The sequence below is a fragment of the Aquarana catesbeiana genome, linkage group LG02, assembly GCF_042186555.1.
Source record: "Aquarana catesbeiana isolate 2022-GZ linkage group LG02, ASM4218655v1, whole genome shotgun sequence".
NCBI classification, from domain to species: Eukaryota; Metazoa; Chordata; class Amphibia; order Anura; family Ranidae; genus Aquarana; species Aquarana catesbeiana.
Window position 1 is genome coordinate 467,140,409 of NC_133325.1, and position 20,848 is coordinate 467,161,256.

Here is a 20,848-nt window from a genome sequence, read left to right on the forward strand (position 1 = left end):
TCATGCCACCGGAATGTGAAAGCCCCAATGCTTTCACACTGGGGCGGTGCTTGTGGGACATTAGAAAAAGTCCTGTGAGCAGCATCTTTGGGGCGGTTTGGGAGCGCTGTATACAGTGCTTCCAAAATGCCCCTGCCCATTGCAATGAATAGGCAGCGCTTCCCAAGCGCCACAGCACGTTTTTAACCCCTTCTTCTGCCCCTAGCGGGTGTTAAAAGCGCAGCTTAACCACTTCCCGGCTGCTGTATGCAGAATGATGGCTGGGAAGTGGTTCTGTTATATGACGTCCAGCAGGATAACATCCCGGCGCGCGCCCTTGGGGGCGCGCAGCGTGGCGATCCCTAGTGCGGCATGTCAGTCTGACACCCCGCATATCCAATCGTGATAAGAAGCCTCTGTCAGAGGCTTCTTACCATGTGATCAGCTGTGACCAATCACAGCTGATCATCGCGTGAACCAAGAAGCGCCGGTAAACGGCATTCCTCATTTCGCGCTGACAGAGAGAGCCGATTGGTGGCTCTCCCTGTCAGAGGGGGGGGGTCTGTGCTGATAATCAGAACATTGATTATCAGCACAGCCCCCTCAAATGTACAAATCACCTGCCAACCAGTGCCCAGCAATGTAAAAACAATAAATTCTGCCAGTGCCCACCACAGCGCCAATCACTGCCCCCCCCCCCCCACAGTGTCAAACATCGGCCCACCACAGTGCCAATCACTGCTCCACCCCACAGTGTCAATCATCGGCCCACCACAGTGCCAATCACTGCCCAGCAGTAACATCTGTCAGTACTTATCAGTACCTCATCAGTGCCACCTGTCAGCGCCCATCACAGCCGCCTGTCAGTGCCCATCAGTGCCGCCTGTCAGTGCCCATCTGTGCCGCCTATCAGTGCTGCCTATCAGTGCCCATCAATTCTACATATCAGTACCTCCTCATCAGTGCCACTTTATAAGTGCCAAGTCATCAGTGCCCGTCAGTGAAGGGAAAAACAAAATTTTATGACAGAAACTAAAAAAAAACTCATTTTTTTTCAAAAGTTTTGGTCTTTTTTAGTTTGTTTAGCAAAAAATAAAAACCGCAGAGGTGATCAAATACCACCAAAAGAAAGCTCTATCTGTGGGAAGAAAATTATAAAAATGTACTTTGAGTACAGTGTTGTATGACCGCACAATTGTCATTCAAAGTGCGACAGCGCTGAAAACTGAAAATTGTCCTGGGCAGGAAGGGGGGGTAAGTGGCTGGTATTGAAGTGGTTAAACAGTGGTAAAGCGCCCCTAAAACGAGCGGCGCTTTACGGCTAGTGCTTGGGTAGCCCAGTGTGAAAGGGATCAAAGTCGGACCAAAGTAGTGCAGGGACTACTTTGAAGTTGCACAGATATGAATGGTACTCATTAGAAATCATGGGGTATGAGTCGCCTTGCCAGGCAACTTTGTAGTCCCAAGACGCACAAGTGTTAAACTAATAATGGAGTCTATTTACGTAATTTTGTTTCTGCTTCCATGACCAAAACCCACATGGAAATCAGCTACTGCTGAAACCAGCTTCGACATCCCATTGCTCGAATCCGGGGTCACCGTTAGGACAACGCACAAAAACACTGGGCTCCGGCCAACATGACATCACCCCCAGGATGCTGGAAGCCCCCCCAATGAGCATGCGCGGGTCTCCAGCCAGCGCCGCATTCTAAACGCGGCAACGCGCATGTGCCGCCTCTTCTCCCGTGGGATTACTAGTTCTCGCGAGAGCGCCGTGTTTTATTCCTACGTAATGTGCCGTGCTGCTTATGGCGGCGCTGGTGATAGTGCTGTGAGCTGTTGGGGTGAGTTTGCGTTTCTTAGTCTTTTTATCGCAGTAAAAATGCGTTTTTATGTAGTGACAAGGTGTGTACATGCTGGGGCGGAAGAGGACGTGTGGTAGGGGTGGTTGCGGCACTGGGAGAGTGTATGGGATAGGTGCTTTGTCATCCGCCGCTCGTCAGCTGTGCGCTCCTGGCTTGTTGGCCTCGTGCTAAGTTTACTGTTTAAACAGGGAGGGACCTGCTGTCATTGGGGGTTTCGTATTTGGCTTTCCAATGTAATTTTCCTTCAGGCTTTCCCATGGAGCGCCTACCTAGGCCGGTGAACGGGTGCCAGGGCTGTGCCCGCCCGTATCGCACAAAGCGGTAGCCGCTGGACAAAGGCGCACGGGGAGGGGGGCGTGTACCAAATGTCGGGACGACCAATCAAGTGGCGGGTGGAGTTGCTAGTACGCAGTTAGCTGGTTGGTGTAGGGTGCTAGCCGACCGTCTCGTGTGGTGCGGCGCGATGGTTTATGGGAATCGTAGTTCCCCCGGGTAGCGCTTGGAGCGCTGCAGCCTTGGAGAGAAACTACAAGGACCAGGGTGCAGCGCGCTGCTGAGGAGGAACGTGCTTCTTGGATGCAGTGATCCATTTTTCCTCAGTTGAGTGTCGCAATAATCTCCCTGATTGTGCGATGTTTACGAGAGTCCTGTTGGGTTGGTACATCAGCGGAGCGACGCAGCAGATTATTGTTGCTGGGTAGGAAGAGAGCACTGCTCTAGCTGTGTATTAGCTTTTACTACTGGGATGCTTCGTTATTGCGTAACTCCTGTGCCCTATTACTCACTGGACAGGAAGGACAATGGTGAAATCTCCTCTTGTGAATGCGTGTGGGAATCTGAATGGGGAGTGGATCCTGTGTGCCCTTCCTGGCAGCAACACACAATGCCTTCTGCTCCCTGCAAGTGGCCTTAGTTTGCCTCTGCTCCCTGCAAGTGGCCTTAGTTTGCCTCTGCTCCCTGCAAGTGGCCTTAGTTTGCCTCTGCTCCCTGCAAGTGGCCTTAGTTTGCCTCTGCTCCCTGCAAGTGGCCTTAGTTTGCCTCTGCTCCCTGCAAGTGGCCTTAGTTTGCCTCTGCTCCCTGCAAGTGGCCTTAGTTTGCCTCTGCTCCCTGCAAGTGGCCTTAGTTTGCCTCTGCTCCCTGCAAGTGGCCTTAGTTTGCCTCTGCTCCCTGCAAGTGGCCTTAGTTTGCCTCTGCTCCCTGCAAGTGGCCTTAGTTTGCCTCTGCTCCCTGCAAGTGGCCTTAGTTTGCTTCTGCTCCCTGCAAGTGGCCTTAGTTTGCTTCTGCTCCCTGCAAGTGGCCTTAGTTTGCTTCTGCTCCCTGCAAGTGGCCTTAGTTTGCTTCTGCTCCCTGCAAGTGGCCTTAGTTTGCTTCTGCTCCCTGCAAGTGGCCTTAGTTTGCTGGAGATGTAAACCCTTTACCTGAGACACTGTGCATCATTAACCACTTCAATACAGGGCATTTTCACCCCCCTCCTGCCCAGACCAATATTCAGCTTTCAGTGCTGTAACATTTTGAATGACAATTGCACGGTCAAGCAACATATGACATTTTTGATTATTTATTTTTTTTACCCTCAAAAAAAAAATTCTTCCTCAGTTTAGGCTGGTATATATTCTTCTACATATTTTTTGTAAAAAAAAATCGCAATAAGTGTATATTGCTTGGTTTGCGCAAAAGTTAAAACGTCTACAAAATAGGGGGTAGATTTATGGCATTTTTATCTTTAAACAGGACTGTGATATTGTGGCGGACAAGTTGGACGCTTTCGATGCTATTTTGGGACCAGGGACTCTTATACAATGATCAGTGCTATAAATATGCACTGATTACTGTATAAATGTCACAGGAAGGGGTTGACACTAAGGGGCGATCAAGGGGTTATATGTGTCCCCTTGGGAGGGGACTGACTGGGGGAGCTGACCGATCGGTATCCCTATATACAAGGAACACAGTCTCCTCTCCCCTGATAGGACGTGGATCTGTGTTTACACACAGATCCACGTCCCTACTCTGTGACAAACAATTGTGGCTGCCGGGCATGCGCATCGGGTCTCGAGTGCGCCCCCTAGACGGCCAGGAAGCCGAGGACATCATATGACGGATGCCCAGGATGAGAGCCACCTTGCGGCCATCATATTACTATACACGGGACGGGAAGTGGTTAACCATTGCCAATTATACACTTTGGTACAGGGCACTTTCACCCCCTTCCTGCCCAGGCCATTTTTCAGTGTGGTCGCATTTCAAATAACAATAGTGCAGTCATACAACACTATATCTATATCTATCTCTCTGTATATATGTATATATATCCTTGTAATAGAGAAGAAAAGCATGACCGGACCTCTTTAAAGCGGAGTTCCACCCATTTTTACTAATTTATCTTAAAGGAAAGACCACCACTCGAATTTGGATTATTTTTTTTCTTGCCTTTTCTGAAGTACTGAGTATATGTCCGTCCTAACTTGGCTGTGGCCCAGGGCGTCATTTCCTCTTCTCCCCCGCTGCCCTCTGGGACCTGTGTGCGTCCCAGAAGATGACTGGGCCATTCAGAAAGAGCCATGCGATATTTTTTTTTTTTTGTGTGCATGCGCAGTAGGAAACCGGCAGGCTCCACTGCCAGTTTCCCTTTGTTGGAATAGCGGCGCCTGCACCCGACATTGCAGGCTCCCAGGACAGGTACGTGTCCTTATTAAAAGTCAGCAGCTACAGTGTTTGTAGCTGCTGACCTTTTAAAAAAAAAATAATAATTTTTACGGCTGGGACACTGCTTTAACCCCTTCCCGCCGACAGTACGCAGATCTGCGTACTCGGCTTTCCGGGGTTATACTGGGATGATGCCCGCAGCTGCAGGCATCATCCCGGTACCGTTGTTTACAGCGGGCGATCGGCTACCCGTGTATAACAAGCGATGCGGCTAAAAGCCGCTCGGCTGTTATACCGGAGGAGCGGGAGGGGACATCCCGCCGCCTCCCGCCGCTGTTACCGGGCCTCCCGTGCGATCGGGAGGCCCGGTGTCCATTCGGCTGCCTTCGGCGGCTGGGGGCGGGCTGGAACGAAGCTGTGAGCGGCTTCGTTCCAGCCTTCTCAATGTAAACGCGGAAGCGATGTCATGACGTCACTTCCCGTTTACTCGGCTGCCAATGGCGCCGAATTTAAAAAAGTACACAGTATTCAGAATCGCCGTTTTCGGCGATCTGAATACTTTGAAGTGTAAAGGAGGGATGGGGGGTCTTTTAGACCCCCCATCCCTCCATAAAGAGTACCTGTCACCACATATTACTGTCACAAGGGATGTTTACATTCCTTGTGACAGCAATAAAAGTAAAAAAAAAAACAAAAACATTTTAAACACAATTTATAAAGTACAAAAATAAATAAAATAAATAAATAAATAAATTTTTTAAAGTGCCCCTGTCCCCGCGAGCTCGCGCAGCGAAGAAAACGCATACGGAAGTCGCGCCCGCATATGTAAACGGTGTTCAAACCACACATGTGAGGTATCGCCGCGATTGTCAGAGCAAGAGCAATAATTCTAGCCCTAGACCTCCTCTGTAGCTCAAACCTGGTAACCGTAAAAAATGTTTAAAGCGTCGCCTATGGAAATTCATAGGTACCGTAGTTCGTCGCCATTCCACGAGTGCGTGCAATTATAAAGGGTGACATGTTTGGTATCTATTTACTCGGCGTAACATCATCTTTCACATTATACAAAAAAATTGGGGTAACTTTACTGTTTGGATTTTTTAAAATTCATGAAAGTGTCACTTTTCCAAAAATTTGCGTTTAAAACACCGCTGCACAAATACCGTGTGATAAAAAATATTGCAACAATCGCCATTTTATTCTCTAGATTCTCTGCTAAAAAAATATATATAATGTTTGGGGGTTCTAAGTAATTTTCTAGCAAAAAATACGGATTTTAACTTGTAAACACCAAATTTCAAAAATAGGCTTAGTCATGAAAGGGTTAATGTGAGATCTGGGGTCAAAAAGATCTCGCATGTACACTTGAATGCAATAAAAAAGTCTATCTGCTGCCATAACAGTATTTAACGCCAAAGTAGCGACTTATATCGACGGTGTGTGATCCGTTAGCGGTTAAAGAAGCTCATGTATCAAATTATGGACACGAGCCAAGAACATTGCGCGTTTTCACACAGAAAATGCATGGCTGCTATCCAAGTTTTTGGTGCTATTAAGAAATGTCAAAAATTGGAAATCGTAACCCTTAAAGCGCATTGTGTCTTGTAGCGTGTTTTTCCCCTGTGTTGTTGAGGTAGATCTCCACCACTCTTAAGGTTGCCTACCCCTGCTCTTTAGTGTGTACTTGTCTCAATTAAGAGTACTAAATGTAATTTCTGTCTGCTGCTCCATTCCTCTGTTTTTGGCATGAGTCACTTCTGACAAGTTTTCTTGACACCAAGAGAAAAATGGTGACTGGAGGGCTCCTGTTTGACAGCCTCAGCTCTCTTCCTGTGTGGAACGGGCTGTGTCCCTTCCCTCCAATCGGCTCTCCTCGCTGAACTTTGCAGAGTGTAATTTCAGCTCTACGCCCCCTTTTTCCGAACTTTCAGATAATCTTAGAGATTCTGCACTTTGAACAGCTGTAGAGAAAAGAAGACTGCAATTAAACGGGTACTCCTACACTTGGTCATGGCCGAAATTGTTGGCACCTCACAAATTTTTCCAGAAAATCAAATATTTCTCATAGGAAAGTATTGCAGTAACACATGTTTTGCTATTCACATGTTTATTCCCTTTGTGTGTATTGAAACAGAACAAAAAAAGGAGGGGGAAAAAAAGCAAATTGGACATAATGTCACACAAAATTCCAAAAATGGGCTGGTCAAAATTCTTGGTACCCTTTCAAAATTGTGGATAAAATAAGATTGTTTCAAGCATGTGATGCTCCTTTAAATTCACCTGGGGCAAGTAACAGGTGTGGGCAATATAAAAATCACACCTGAAAGCACATAAAAAGGAGAGAAGTTCACTAAGGCTGGGTTCACACTGGTGCGACACGACAGCCGTCCTACTTTGGATCCGACTTTGCCCTGCGACATGAAGCCGGCATGTGTCCGACTTTCAATGAACGGGGATCCGACTTGGATCCCCGCCAATGCCCGGCACTGCGTTTGGTATGAATCTTTAGGGGGAACTCCGCGCCAAATTTTAAATAAAAAACCGGCATGGGTTCCCCCTCCAAGAGCATACCAGGCCCTTGGGTCTGGTATGGACCTTGAGGGGAACCCCCTACGCCGATAAAAACGGCGTGGGGGTCCCCCCCAATCCATACCAGACCCTTATCCGAGCACGCAGCCCGGCCGGACAGGAATGGGGGTGGGGACGAGCGAGCGCCCCCCCCCCCTCCTGAACCGTACCAGGCCGCATGCCCTCAACATGGGGGGTTGGTGCTTTGGGGGAGGGGGCGCGCTGCGGCCCCCCACCCCAAAGCACCTTGTCCCCATGTTGATGAGGACAAGGGCCTCTTCCCGACAACCCTGGCCGTTGGTTGTCGGGGTCTGCGGGCGGAGGGCTTATCGGAATCCAGGAGCCCCCTTTAATAAGGGGGCCCCCAGATCCCGGCCCCCCACCCTATGTGAATGAGTATGGGGTACATGGTACCCCTACCCATTCACCTAGGGAAGTGTCAATAAAAAAAAAAACCACAGTACACAGGTTTCAAAATTTAATTTATTGGGCAGCTCCGGTATCTTCTTCCGACTTCTCCCGGTGTTCCGCCTCTTCTCCCGGGCCCCGCCGCTATCTTCTTCCAGCTCTATTGCCAGCGAGGGGCCCGGTCTGCTGCCGCTGTCTTGTCGCCGCTGTCTCGCCGCTTCTTCTCTTCATCTCTTCTTCCGATGTTGACACGACGCTCTCCCCGGCTGGAATGCTCTCTGTGCGCTCTGCTCTGACTTATATAGGCGGTGACCCCGCCCCCTTATGCCGTCACAGTCCCTGGGCATGCTGGGACTGTGACGTTTTAGGGGGCGTGGTCATCACCCGATGACCACGCCCCCTTATGCCGTCACAGTCCCAGCATGCCCAGAGACTGTGACGGCATAAGGGGGCGGGGTCACCGCCTATATAAGTCAGAGCAGAGCGCACAGAGAGCATTCCAGCCGGGGAGAGTGTCGTGTCAACATCGGAAGAAGAGATGAAGAGAAGAAGCGGCGAGACAGCGGCGACAAGACAGCGGCAGCAGACCGGGCCCCTCGCTGGCAATAGAGCTGGAAGAAGATAGCGGCGGGGCCCGGGAGAAGAGGCGGAACACCGGGAGAAGTCGGAAGAAGATACCGGAGCTGCCCAATAAATTAATTTTGAAACCTGTGTACTGTGGTTTTTTTTTTTTTTTATTGACACTTCCCTAGGTGAATGGGTAGGGGTACCATGTACCCCATACTCATTCACATAGGGTGGGGGGCCGGGATCTGGGGGCCCCCTTATTAAAGGGGGCTCCTGGATTCCGATAAGCCCTCCGCCCGCAGACCCCGACAACCAACGGCCAGGGTTGTCGGGAAGAGGCCCTTGTCCTCATCAACATGGGGACAAGGTGCTTTGGGGTGGGGGGCCGCAGCGCGCCCCCTCCCCCAAAGCACCAACCCCCCATGTTGAGGGCATGCGGCCTGGTACGGTTCAGGAGGGGGGGGGGGGGGTGCTCGCTCGTCCCCACCCCCATTCCTGTCCGGCCGGGCTGCGTGCTCGGATAAGGGTCTGGTATGGATTGGGGGGGACCCCACGCCGTTTTTATCGGCGTAGGGGGTTCCCCTCAAGGTCCATACCAGACCCAAGGGCCTGGTATGCTCTTGGAGGGGGAACCCATGCCGGTTTTTTATTTAAAATTTGGCGCGGAGTTCCCCCTCAAGAACATCTGAGCACAAGTCGCGTGCCGAAGTCGGATCATGCAAGACGGCAATCCGACTTTGATCCGACTTCAATGATAGTCAATAGGCTGAAGTAGGATCAAAGTCGGACCAAAGTAGTACAGGGAGCATTTCTAAAGTCGGAACGACTTGTGTCGGACCAGTTAGGACGGCTCCCATAGGGAAACATTAAATTTCACACGTCATGCGACATGAGCTCCCAATGTCGGAGCGTTTGTCGGACCAGTGTGAACCCAGCCTTAGGCTGGGTTCACACTATACTACACGACAGTAGTACGACTTTCATCCTACTTTGCTCTGCGACATTAGTCCTACATTGATCCTACATCCATCCGACTTTCATCCGACTTTCATGAACAGGATACTAATTTGATCCGACTTTTCGGATAGTATACTTGTCCTTTGACCAATTAAAACTAACACACAATGGGAGGGGCTACAGCAGGGGGCAGGAAATAACGCAATGTCGGATGTCTTGGTGTGAATCTTGAGGGGGAACTCCGCGCCAAATTTTAAATAAAAAACCGGCATGGGTTCCCCTCCAGGGGCATACCAGGCCCTTAGGTCTGGTATGAACCTTGAGGGGAACCCCCTACGCCGAAAAAACGGCGTGGGGGTCCCCCCCAATCCATACCAGACCCTTATCCGAGCACGCAGCTCGGCCGGTCAAGAATGGGGGTGGGGACGAGTGAGCGCCCCCCCCCCCCTCCTCCTGAACCGTACCAGGCCGCATGCCCTCAACATGGGGGTGTTGGTGCCTTGGGGGAGGGGGGCGCGCTGCGGGCCCCCCCCCCCACCCCAAAGCACCTTGTCCCCATGTTGATGAGGACAAGGGCCTCTTCCCGACAACCCTGGCCGTTGGTTGTCGGGGTCTGCAGGCGGGGGGTTTATCGGAATCCAGGAGCCCCCTTTAATAAGGGGGCCCCCAGATCCCAGCCCCCCACCCTTTGTGAATGAGTGTGGGGTACATCGTACCCCTACCCATTCACCTAGGGAAAAAAGTGTCAAAAAAACAGTCAACAGGTTTTTAAAGTAATTTATTAGACAGCTTCGGGGTCTTCTTCCGACTTTGGGGTCTCTCCAGCGTCTCCTCCCGGTGTCCTGATCTTCTGCCGGCTCCTCCGCTATCTTCTACAGCTCTATTGCTAGCGGTGGCCCTGCCTTCTGCCTTCTGCCTTCTTCCTTTCTTCTTTTCTTCCAATGTTGACACGACACTCTCTCCGGCTAGAATGCTCTCTGTGCGCTCTGCTATGGCTTATATAGGCGGTGACCCCGCCCCCTTATGCCGTCACAGTCCCTGGGCATGCTGGGACTGTGACGGCATAAGGGGGCGTGGTCATCGGGTGATGACCACACCCCCTAACCTGTCACAGTCCCAGCATGCCCAGGGACTGTGACGGCATAAGGGGGTGGGGTCACCGCCTATATAAGTCAGAGCGGAGCGCCCAGAGTGTATTCCAGCTGGAGAGAGCGTCATGTCAACATCAGAAGACCGAAGACCGGGCTCCTCCGCTATAGCAGAAGATAGCGGAAGAACCGGAGAGACCCCCGAAGCCGGAAGAAGACCCCCGGAGCTGTCTAATAAATTACTTTAAAAATCTGTGTAGTGTTTTTTTTTTTTTTTTTTTTTTTTAATTGACACTTTTTCCCTAGGTGAATGGGTAGGGGTACGATGTACCCCATACTCATTCACATAGGGGGGGGGGTGTGGGATCTGGGGGCTCCCGGATTCCGATAAGCCCCCCGCCTGCAGACCCCGACAACCAACGGCCAGGGTTGTCGGGAAGAGGCCCTTGTCCTCAACATGGGGACAAGGTGCTTTGGGGTGGGGGGTGCACGCCCCCCCTCCCCCAAGGCACCAACACCCCCATGTTGAGGGCATGCGGCCTGGTACGGTTTGGGGGGGGGGCGCTCGCTCGTCCCCACCCCCATTCCTGACCGGCCGGGCTGCGTGCTCGGATAAGGGTCTGGTATGGATTGGGGGGGACCCCCACACCGTTTTTTTCGGCGTAGGGGGTTCCCCTCAAGGTCCATACCAGACCTAAGGGCCTGGTATGCTCTTGGGGGGGGGGGGGGGGGGGGGACCCATGCCGGTTTTTTATTTAAAATTTGGCGCGGAGTTCCCCCTCAAGATCATCTGAGCACAAGTCGCGTGCCGAAGTCGGATCATGCGAGACGGCGATCCGACTTTGATCCGACTTCAATGATAGTCAATAGGCTGAAGTAGGATCAAAGTCGGACCAAAGTAGTACAGGGAGCATTTCTAAAGTCGGAACGACTTGTGTCGGACCAGTTAGGACGGCTCCCATAGGGAAACGTTGGATTTCACGCGTCATGCGACATGAGCTCCCAATGTCGGAGCGTTTGTCGGACCAGTGTGAACCCAGCCTCAGTCTTTGCATTGTGTGTCTGTGTGTGCCACACTAAAGGGGTTGTAAAGGTAAATTTTTTTTTTTTTTTTAATAACAAATATGTTATACTTACCTTCACTGTGCAGCTCGTTCCAGGCCCCAAACCTGCTCTTCTGGGGTCCCTCAGCGGCTGTCTCAGCTCCTCCCCGCAATAACTAACCACCTTTAATGCGAGCTCTCTCGCATGGTGGTTAGTTATTGCGGGCGCGCTCCCGTGATACAGCCGGCGGCTATAGCCGCTCGCTGTATCACTCGGCGGCGTACCGCGTCGTTGGCTGTGATTGACAGCAGCGCGAGCCAATGGCTGCGCTGTTTTTAATCCATCCACTATAGCCAATCAGCGACCAGGCTGATCGGCTGAATGGAGGTCGGGAGCGAGAGGCTGAGTTTCGAGGTGTCAGGTAAGTAAAACGGGGGGGCTGGGGGCGGCGGTATTTTCAAAAGTTTTTTCACCTTAATGCATAGAATGCATTAAGGTGAAAAAATTTATACCTTTACAACCCCTTAAGCATGGACAGCAGAAAGAGAAGAGTTCTCTCTGAGGACTTGAGAACCAAAATTGTGGAAAAATATCAACAGTCTCAAGGTTACAAGTTCATCCCCCGAGATCTGGATTTTGCCTTTGTCCACAGTGCACAACATTATTAAAAAGTTTGCAACCCATGGCACTGTAGCTAATCTCTCTGGGCGTGGGCGGAAGAGCAAAATTGATGAAAGTTGCAATGCATGATAGTCCGGATGGTGGATGAGCAGCCCCAAACAAGTTCCGAAGAAATTCAAGCTGTCTTGCAGGCTCAGGGAGCATCATTGTCAGCGTGAACTATCTATTGACATTTAAATGAAATGAAACGCTATGGCAGGAGACCCAGGAGGACTCCACTGCTAACACAGACATAAAAAAGCAAGACTACAGTTTGCCAAAATGTACTTGAGTAAGCCAAAATCCTTCTGGGAAAACGTCTTGTGGGCTGATGAGACCATGATAGAGCTTTCTGGTAAAGCACATCATTCTACGGTTTACTGAAAACGGAATGAGGCCTACAAAGAAAAGAACACTGTACCTACAGTGAAATATGGTGGAGGTTCAATGATGATTGGGGGTTGTTTTGCTGCCTCTGGCACTGGGGTGCCTTGATTGTGTGCAAGGCATCATGAAATCTGAGGATTACCAAAGGATTTTGGGTCACACTGTAGAGCCCAGTGTCAGAAAGCTGGGTTTGCGTCTGAGATCTTGGGTCTTCCAGCAGGACAATGATCCCAAACATACGTCAAAAAGCACCAGAAATGGATGGCAACAAAGCACTGGAGACTTCTAAAGTGGCCAGCAAGTCCAGATCTAAATCCCATTGAACACCTGTGGAGAGATCTTAAAATTGCTGTTGGGAATAGGCGCCCTTCCAATAAGAGGACCTGGAGCCGTTTGCAAAGGAAGAGTGGTCCAAAATTCCGGGTTAGAGGTGTAAGAAGCTTATTGATGGTTATAGGAAGCAACTGATTTTAGTTTATTTTTTTCCAAAGGGTGTGCGACCAAATATTAAGTTAAGCGTGCCAAGAATTTTGACCAGCCCATTTTTGGAGTTGTGTGACATTATGTCCACTTTGCTTTTCTTTCCCTCCCTTTTTTTTTGTTTTGTTTTGTTCCAATACACACAAAGGAAATAAATGTGTTTAGCAAAACATGTTACTGTAATACTTTTCTGTGAGAAATGCTTGATTTTTCTGGAAAACTTTCTGGGGTGCCAACAATTTCGGCCATGACTGTATGTAGGAGGGTTTGTTTCATCTGTGTCTATCACCTGAGGCCAATCGCTTCACTGGGAATGTGTAAGGGTTTACCACGATGTTAAATACAGGTTTTTTTTTTTTTTTTGTTTTTTTTCTTTTTAGCATCCTTTTATTGCTGTTCAGTGCTGCTGATCTCCTGCATACTCTTTTTGTACCCACTCCCGTCCACATGCGTGCTCTCCAGTGAAGGTTGCATGGCTTTGCTCAGGGCAGGGTTCCTGATGGTGGCTGTAATGCATCATGCTTGTGATGTGTGCAAAGCCAGTTGAACTGGCACCTATTTGGAGATTCAGTGCCTACCTTACTGCCTCTTTCCTGGTAATAAGATTGGTAACAAGTCCTTTGTTTGGTTTTTGTTCTTGTTTTCTGACCAGGCCAGTAAACTAACACCCAGGCGGTAACCTGTAAGTGTTTGACAATGCAGAAGAACGGTTTGGAGAGAGCATGGTCGCCCTATGATAGGAAGTGACTTAAAGTGCTTGTAAAGGAAACAAGTTTTTTTACATTCATGTATTCTTTGTATGAAGGTAAAAAAAAACCTGTGTGCTGTAGCCCCTCCCTAATACTTACCTGAGCCCCCTCTCATTCCAGCAATGTCCATGAGAGCCTTAGCTCTCTGGGTACACGCACTCCTGATTGGCTTTCAGCAGCAACCATTTTCTCCTGCTGTTAATCACAGCCAGTGAGCCAATTTGGAGACAGAGTGGGCTGGGCCTAGTCACAGCTCCGTGTGAATGGACACTCAGAACCACGGACTCGGCAGTGCGCCTGCTTGTGTGCCCCAGAGCAAGCTGCTTCCTGTGAGGGCACTCGGCAGGGGGGAGGGCCAGGGTCAGCGTGGGACCCAAGAAGAGGAGGATCCGGGCTGCTCTGTGCAAAATCATTGCACAGAGCAGGTAAGTATAACATGTTTGTTCTTTTAGAAAAAAAAAAACAAAGCTTTAGTATTACTTCAACAAGAACCTTTGTGGCAGGTTTCCGGACAATTTTGGTGAAAAACTCCAGATTGAAAATTCTACTGAAAATCACTTTTGAAATGCATTAAGGCCTCATTCGCACAGTCAAATTAGGATGAGTAGCTGTGTCCCCTAACGTTTACGTTGGCTAACTGCATGCAGCACCTCAAGCCACACAAATAACTGGCCCATTCATGGTGTGCGGTCCTCAGTACCTGTGCGAGTGTTTCTAACGTGTTAAAGCAAAACTCCAGGATTTCTTGTTTTTAATTTGAAGTGTATATATTACTTTTGGGGACCTTGGATTGTGGGCTCCTTGAGGGTAGGGACTGATGTGAGTGTGTACTCGGGTTGAACTGGATGGACTGGTGTCTTTATTCAACCTTACTAACTATGTATATAAAGCTTGTTTAAGTGTATGGCACTTTAACCCTTTATGACCTCCCAACACATACAGTATATGCAGCAGCAAAAGTGTGGATTTTAATGCCCACATGGTGCACATATGGACCACTGTGACAGTTCTCACTTGATTGCCAATCCTTCCCGCCCCAGGCATTCCGAACTGTCACTAGGCAAGGGGAGTGGATATGTTGACAGATTGCAGCTTCCGTGTTTAAAGCGGAACTACACTGCACCCGAGCACCAAAAATTTGTTTAATTTATAATATTCAAAACCAACTCCTCCATCCATCAGTGTCTGCTTTTATTTTGCTGAGAAATCATTTTGAAAAACACCCTTAGCATTTCTGGCCATGGCCATCTTCACTAAGGGCAGATAATTCATATAGAATTTACAGTGAGGGAAAAAGTATTTGATCCCCTGCTGATTTTGTAAGTTTGCCCACTGACAAATGATCAGTCTATAATTTTTAATGGTAGGTTTATTTTAACAGTGAGACAGAATAACAAAAATCCAGAAAAACACATTTCAGAAATTATGAATTTATTTGCATTTTAATGAGTGGAATGAGTATTTGACCCCTTCGCAAAACATGACTTGGTATTTGGCAAAACCCTTGTTGGCAGAGGTAAAATGTTTCTTGTAGTTGGCCACCAGGTTTGCACACATCTCAGGAGGGATTTCCTCTTTTGCAGATCCTCAAGTCCTTAAAGGGGTTGTAAACCCTTGTGTTTTCACCTTAATGTATACTATGCATTAAGGTGAAAAAACTTCTGACAGTGATCAGCCCCCGTTTTGCTCACCTGAGCCTGTTGGTTCCCTCAGCGGAGACGCGCTCATCTTCTCTGTCTGGGGTTCTTGGCTCTTGATTGGATAGATTGATAGCAGCGCAGCCATTGGTTCCCGCTGCTGTCAATCCAATGCAGGGGGCGGGGTAAAGTCCTGCATTCTGCGTCTATGGATGCAAATGCTGGACTTGGGAGCCTGCCCACAAGGTAACCCCCGGGAGAGCGCTTCTCCTAGGGGGTTATACGATGCGAGGAGGAGTGCCGCTGGGAGACCCCAGAAGAGGATGATCGGGGCCACTCTGTGCAAAATTACATGTTTTGTTATTTAAAAAAAAAAAAGGGGGGGGGGGGGTTTACAATCACTTTAACCACTTAAGGACCAGCCTCGTTTTGGATTTTAGGTGTTTACATGTTTAAAACAGGTTTTTCTGCTAGAAAATTACTTAGAACCCCCAAACATTATATATGGTTTTTCTTCTAACACCCTAGAGAATACAATGGCGGTCATTGCAATACTTTTTTTTGCACCGTATTTGCGCAGCGGTCTTATAAGCGCACTTTTTTTGGAAAAAATTCACTTTTTTGAATAAAAAAATAAAACAACAGTAAAGTTAGCCCAATTTTTTTTAATATTGTGAAATATAATGTTACGCCAAGTAAATTGATTCCCAACATTGTCATGCTTGAAAATTGCGCCCGCTCGTGGAATGGCGTCAAACTTTTACATTTAAAAATCTCCATAGGCGACGTTTAAAAAAATTCTACAGGTTGCATATTTTGCGCTACAGAGGAGGTCTAGGGCTAGAATTATTGCTCTCGCTCTACCGGTTGCTGTGATACCTCACATGTGTGGTTTGACCACCGTTTTCATATGCGGGCGCTACTCGCGTATGCGTTCGCTTCTGCGTGCGAGCTCGTCGGGACAGGGGAGTTTTAAAAAATTTTTTTTTTTTTTATTATTTATTTTAAAATATTTTATTTTTACACTGTTTTTTTTTTTTTTTTTTTTTTTTTTTTAAATTGTTTCACTTTTATTCCTATTACAAGGAATGTAAACATCCCTTGTAATAGAAAAAAGCATGGCAGGACCTCTTAAATATGAGATCTGGGGTCAAAAAGACCTCAGATCTCATATTTACACTAAAAAGCAATAAAAAAAAAAGTCATTTAGAAAAATGACATTTGAAAAAATATGCCTTTTTAAGAGGCGTGGACGGAAGTGACGTTTTGACGTCGCTTCCGCCCAGCAGTATCTTGGAGACGAGTGAGCGCCATCTTGGCCTCACTTGTCTCCTGACACACAACGGAAGAGGACGCGATCGCCTCCGCCACTACCGACGGCTCCGGTAAGCGGCGGAGGGCACCGGATCGCGGCGGGAGGGGGGGGGGGGCCCTCTCCCGCCACCGATAAAAGTAGTCTCGCAGCGAATCCGCCGCAGGGACCACTTTTATCTGAAAGCCGGCCGCCGCACGAAAACGGGGATACCGGGGTTATGGCAGCTAGCTGCTGCCATAACGATATCCCCGTTCAAACTTAGGACGTATATAGTCGTGCGGCGGTCGGGAAGTGGTTAAAGTAAATGTAAACCCTCACATATACCCAGTGAAGTGAACAGCCTCAGATGATACACAGAGATGAAACCAATCTCCCTATATTTACATGTATATCTGCAGTCTTTCTCTTTTTGCATTCTTTAGAAAGTGCACATCGTGTTACAAATCTTTCTATACTGTGAGCGGATTGGTGGAAAGGCGCGCCACCCCCCCCAAAATAGGCAGAGGAACAAACTTGCAGAGCTGTGCTGTGAATAGACAAGCTATCTGTCTCTAGAGATAATTAAACACTACAGATGTACAGTATCTCACACAAGTGAGTACACCTAGTCACATTTTTGTAAATATTTTATTATAACTTTTCATGTGATAACACTGAAGAAATTACACTTGCTTCGATGTAAAGTAGTGAGTGTACAGCTTGTCTAACCATGTAAATTTGCTGTCCCCTCAAAATCTACACACAGCCCATAATGTCTAAACCACGGGCAACAAAAGTGAGTAGTACACCCCCAAGTTAAAGTATCCAAATTGGGCCCCAATTAGCCATTTTCCCTCCCCGGTGTCATGTGACTCGGTTTACAAGGTCTCAGGTGTGAATGGGGAGCAGGTCTGTTAAGTTTGTTATCACTCTCTCTCATACTGGTCATTGGAAGTTCAACATGGCACCTCATGGCAAAGAACTCTCTGAGGATCTGAAAAAAAAATTGTTGCTCTACATAAAGATTGCCAATGTTATAAGAAGATTGCCAAGACCCTGAAACTGAGCTGCCGCATGGTGGACAAGCCCATACAGCAGTATAACAGGAGAGGTTCCACTCAGAACAGGCCTCGCCATGGTCGACCAAAGAAGTTTAGTGCACGTGCTCAGCATCAAATCCAGAGGTTGTCTTTGGGAAATGGACACGTGAGTGCTGCCAGCATTGCTTCAGAGGTTGAAGGGGTACAGGGTCAGCCTGTCCGTGCTCAGACCCTATGCCGCACAGTGCATCAAATTGGTCTGCATGGCTGTCATCCCAGAAGGAAGCCTCTTCTAACAATTATGCACAAGAAAGCCCGCAAACAGTTTGCTGAAGACAAGCAGACTAAAGATATGGATTACTGGAACCATGTCCTGTGGTCTGATGAGACCAAGATAAAACTTATTTGGTTCAGATGGTGTCAAACGTGTTTGGCGGCAACCAGGTGGGGAGTACAGACAAGTGTTTTGCCTACAGTCAAGCATGGTGATGGGAGTGTCATAGTCTGGGGCTGCATGAGTGCTGCCGGAACTGGGGAGCTACAGTTCATTGAGGGAACTATGAATGCCAACATGTACTGTGACATGCTGAAGCGGAGCATGGTCCCCTCCCTTCAGAGACTGGGCCACAAGGCAGTATTCCAACATAACCACCCCAAGCACGCCTCCAAGATGACCACTGCCTTACTAAAGAAGCTCAGGGTAAAGATGGACTGGCCAAGCATGTCTCCAGACCTAAACCCTATTGGGCATCCTCAAACCAAAGGTGGAGGAGCGCAAGGTCTCTAACATCCACCAGCTCTGTGATGTCATCACAGAGGAGTGGAAGAGGACTCTAGTGGCAACCTGTGAAGCTCTGGTGAACTCCATGCCCAAGTGGGTTAAGGCAGTGCTGGAAAATAATGGTGGCCACACAAAATATTGACCAAATTGGGACATTTTACCTTAGGGGTGTACTCACTTTTTGCCAGCGATTTAGACATCGCTGTGTTATTTTGAGGGGACAGCAAATTTACACTGTTATACAAGCTGTACACTCACTACTTTACATTTGTAGAAAAGTTCATTTTTTCAGTGTTGTGACAATGCAAAGGTAATATAATATATTTACAAAAGAGGGGTGTACTCACTTTTGTGAGATACTATATATCTGTAGTGTGTTCTTATCTCTCTCCAAAGTACTAAGTCATGTGTATTTCTGCTGTTTTGTTGCTGTTATCAGCATGATAACTTCTGACAAGTTCTGTTTTTGAGCCAGAAGGCTGAATTGGGGGCAGGGGAAGCAAGTGGGGTGTATGGAGAAACCTTCACTGCTTTGCCGTTGTGTTCTGACCCCAGGACTGATCTGCAGCTGGCTGATCGAGAAACTTTTCCCATTTGACAGTAGTTGACTGGCAATTGCCATAGACTAATCAAAATGTGACTGGTCCTGCTGAACAAACCGAATTTCAATCCATACATGGCCAGGTGAACTTCGGGTTTACTTTTTACATTAAGTATTTAGTTTTGACAAAATAAACACTTTCCTATACTAATTGATATGGCTGCTTTCAGTGCTGTATTTAGCACCAGCTAATTGCAGAATACAGCTCTATGTTCTAGCAGCAGTACAGGTACTTCCCATTTGCTGTCAGAGCAGAATCAAGAAGGGCCGAGTACTTCTCAGCCCTTTACAGAAAGCCATGTTTATAAATCATACAAGGCAGCAGATGTGAAGTCCTGTACCGCTGTATGTAGCTAATGTGTACCTGATACAGTGCCAACAGCTGCCATTTCCTGGTTGAAGCAGCTGCTGGAAGACATGGTTTCCCCAGTAAGTTGCCATGTACAACTTTCCAACAGCTACCAAAATATCAGTTTTGAGTTGCCTAACTTTTTAAATCAGAGCATGACTTTATTTATTTTATTTATTTCAGGTACTTGTATAACGCCGTCAATTTACGCAGCGCTTTACATATACATTGTACATTCACATCAGTCCCTATCCTCAAGGAGCTTACAATCTACAGTCCCTAACTCACATTCATACTTACTAGAGACAATTTAGACAGGATCCAATTAACCTACCAGCATGTCTTTGGCGTGTGGGAGGAAACCGGAGTACCCGGAGGAAATCCACGCAGGCACAGGGAGAACATGCAAACGCCAGGCAGGTAGTGTCATGGTTGGGATTCGAACCAACGACCCTTCTTACTGCTAGACTTTGGAAACATTCCCAAGGCGGTGTTGGAAGACACATCCCTTACAAGCAGGCATTCAATGGCTGTTTTTTTTTTTTTTTTCCTAGTTTCATTTTTTTTATATCCATTGTACATTGCTGTGTGGCTGACTGCAAATACCTTTTTAATGGAACTGTAAGCTATCCCCAGCTAGTTTTTCATGTTCCTACATTCCGTGCTATTGACATTGTGATGACAGGAGTCTTGTGTCTAACCAATACTATCTGAACACTCCTATTCTAGTCCTGTGCAGAGATTTTCCAGGGTGTGGGGCAACAGTCTAAGTCGGAGAGCTAGGAGACTAGGAGTGATTGTCACTGAGGCCTGTTAAAGTGATCTCAAATCCTCAGTTTTTAGGCACTTTCAGCAGCTGATTTATTTATTTTTTTTTTCATTTACTAAGTATGCCTCCTTTATCTTCTTTGCCTGTGTTCCTGTTTTTAAAGCTGAGTTCCATCCAAATGTGGAAGCTCCGCTTATCTGCTCCCCTCCCGGTGCCACATTTGGGGGGAGTGGATACCTGTCAAACGGGTATCCACTCCCACTTCCGTGTAAGGGCACTGTGGTGACCTACATCATTTGTGGCCCCCTGCTTCCTTCTGGGAGGCACGCGGGTCCTGGAAGACAGCAGGATTCCATTCAGAAAGTGCAGCGTGACTCGCACATGCACAGTAGGAAACCAGGTTGTGAAGCCACAAGGCTTTGCTTCCTGTTTCCCTTAGTGAGGATGCCTGCACACAGAGCTGATGGACGGCTTTGGGTGCCAACATGCCTTGTCAGGTAAGTGTCCTTATATTAAAAGTCAGCAGCTACGGTATTTTGTAGCTGCTGACTTTTCATTTTTTCTTTCCCAGGCTGAAACTCCGCTTTAAGCTGGTGTGATTACTGCTTCCTTAAGTTTTGTTTTCCGGTTGGCTCCTCTTTTCTTACAGCATCCTGGGTTAAAACCCTCCCTTACTTTATCCAAAATGGGGGTGGGTGGTTGATATAGTTGACTGAAGAGTGGGAGGCGGAGGCAGACAAGCAGAGCTTCTCATTTTTTTTTTTTTTTTTAAAAAGATCTATATATTTTCTATATATTTCACTCGCGCACACACACTTTAATTTGTTTTATTTTTCCTTTCGGGCAGTGCTAAGGAATTGGGGGTATGCTTTACACGGTCTTTTTTAATTTTTTTTATTTTTTTTTGCAACTAGTGAGTTGGAATAGTTTTGGTCTGTGTATACCGGGGGTCGGCAACCTGTCGACAGCTGACAGGTAG

General features: G+C 47.9%; 1 protein-coding gene across 1 annotated transcript in view; it reads left to right on the forward strand.

The window, feature by feature from the left end:
- Window positions 1-2,405: 2,405 nt before the first annotated feature.
- The window catches only part of CSDE1 (cold shock domain containing E1), a gene marked incomplete in the record, with an annotated part of 124,070 nt that continues 105,627 nt past the window's right edge, over window positions 2,406-20,848 (forward strand). Inside the window, 1 exon segment of the mRNA XM_073615695.1 lies at window positions 2,406-2,541.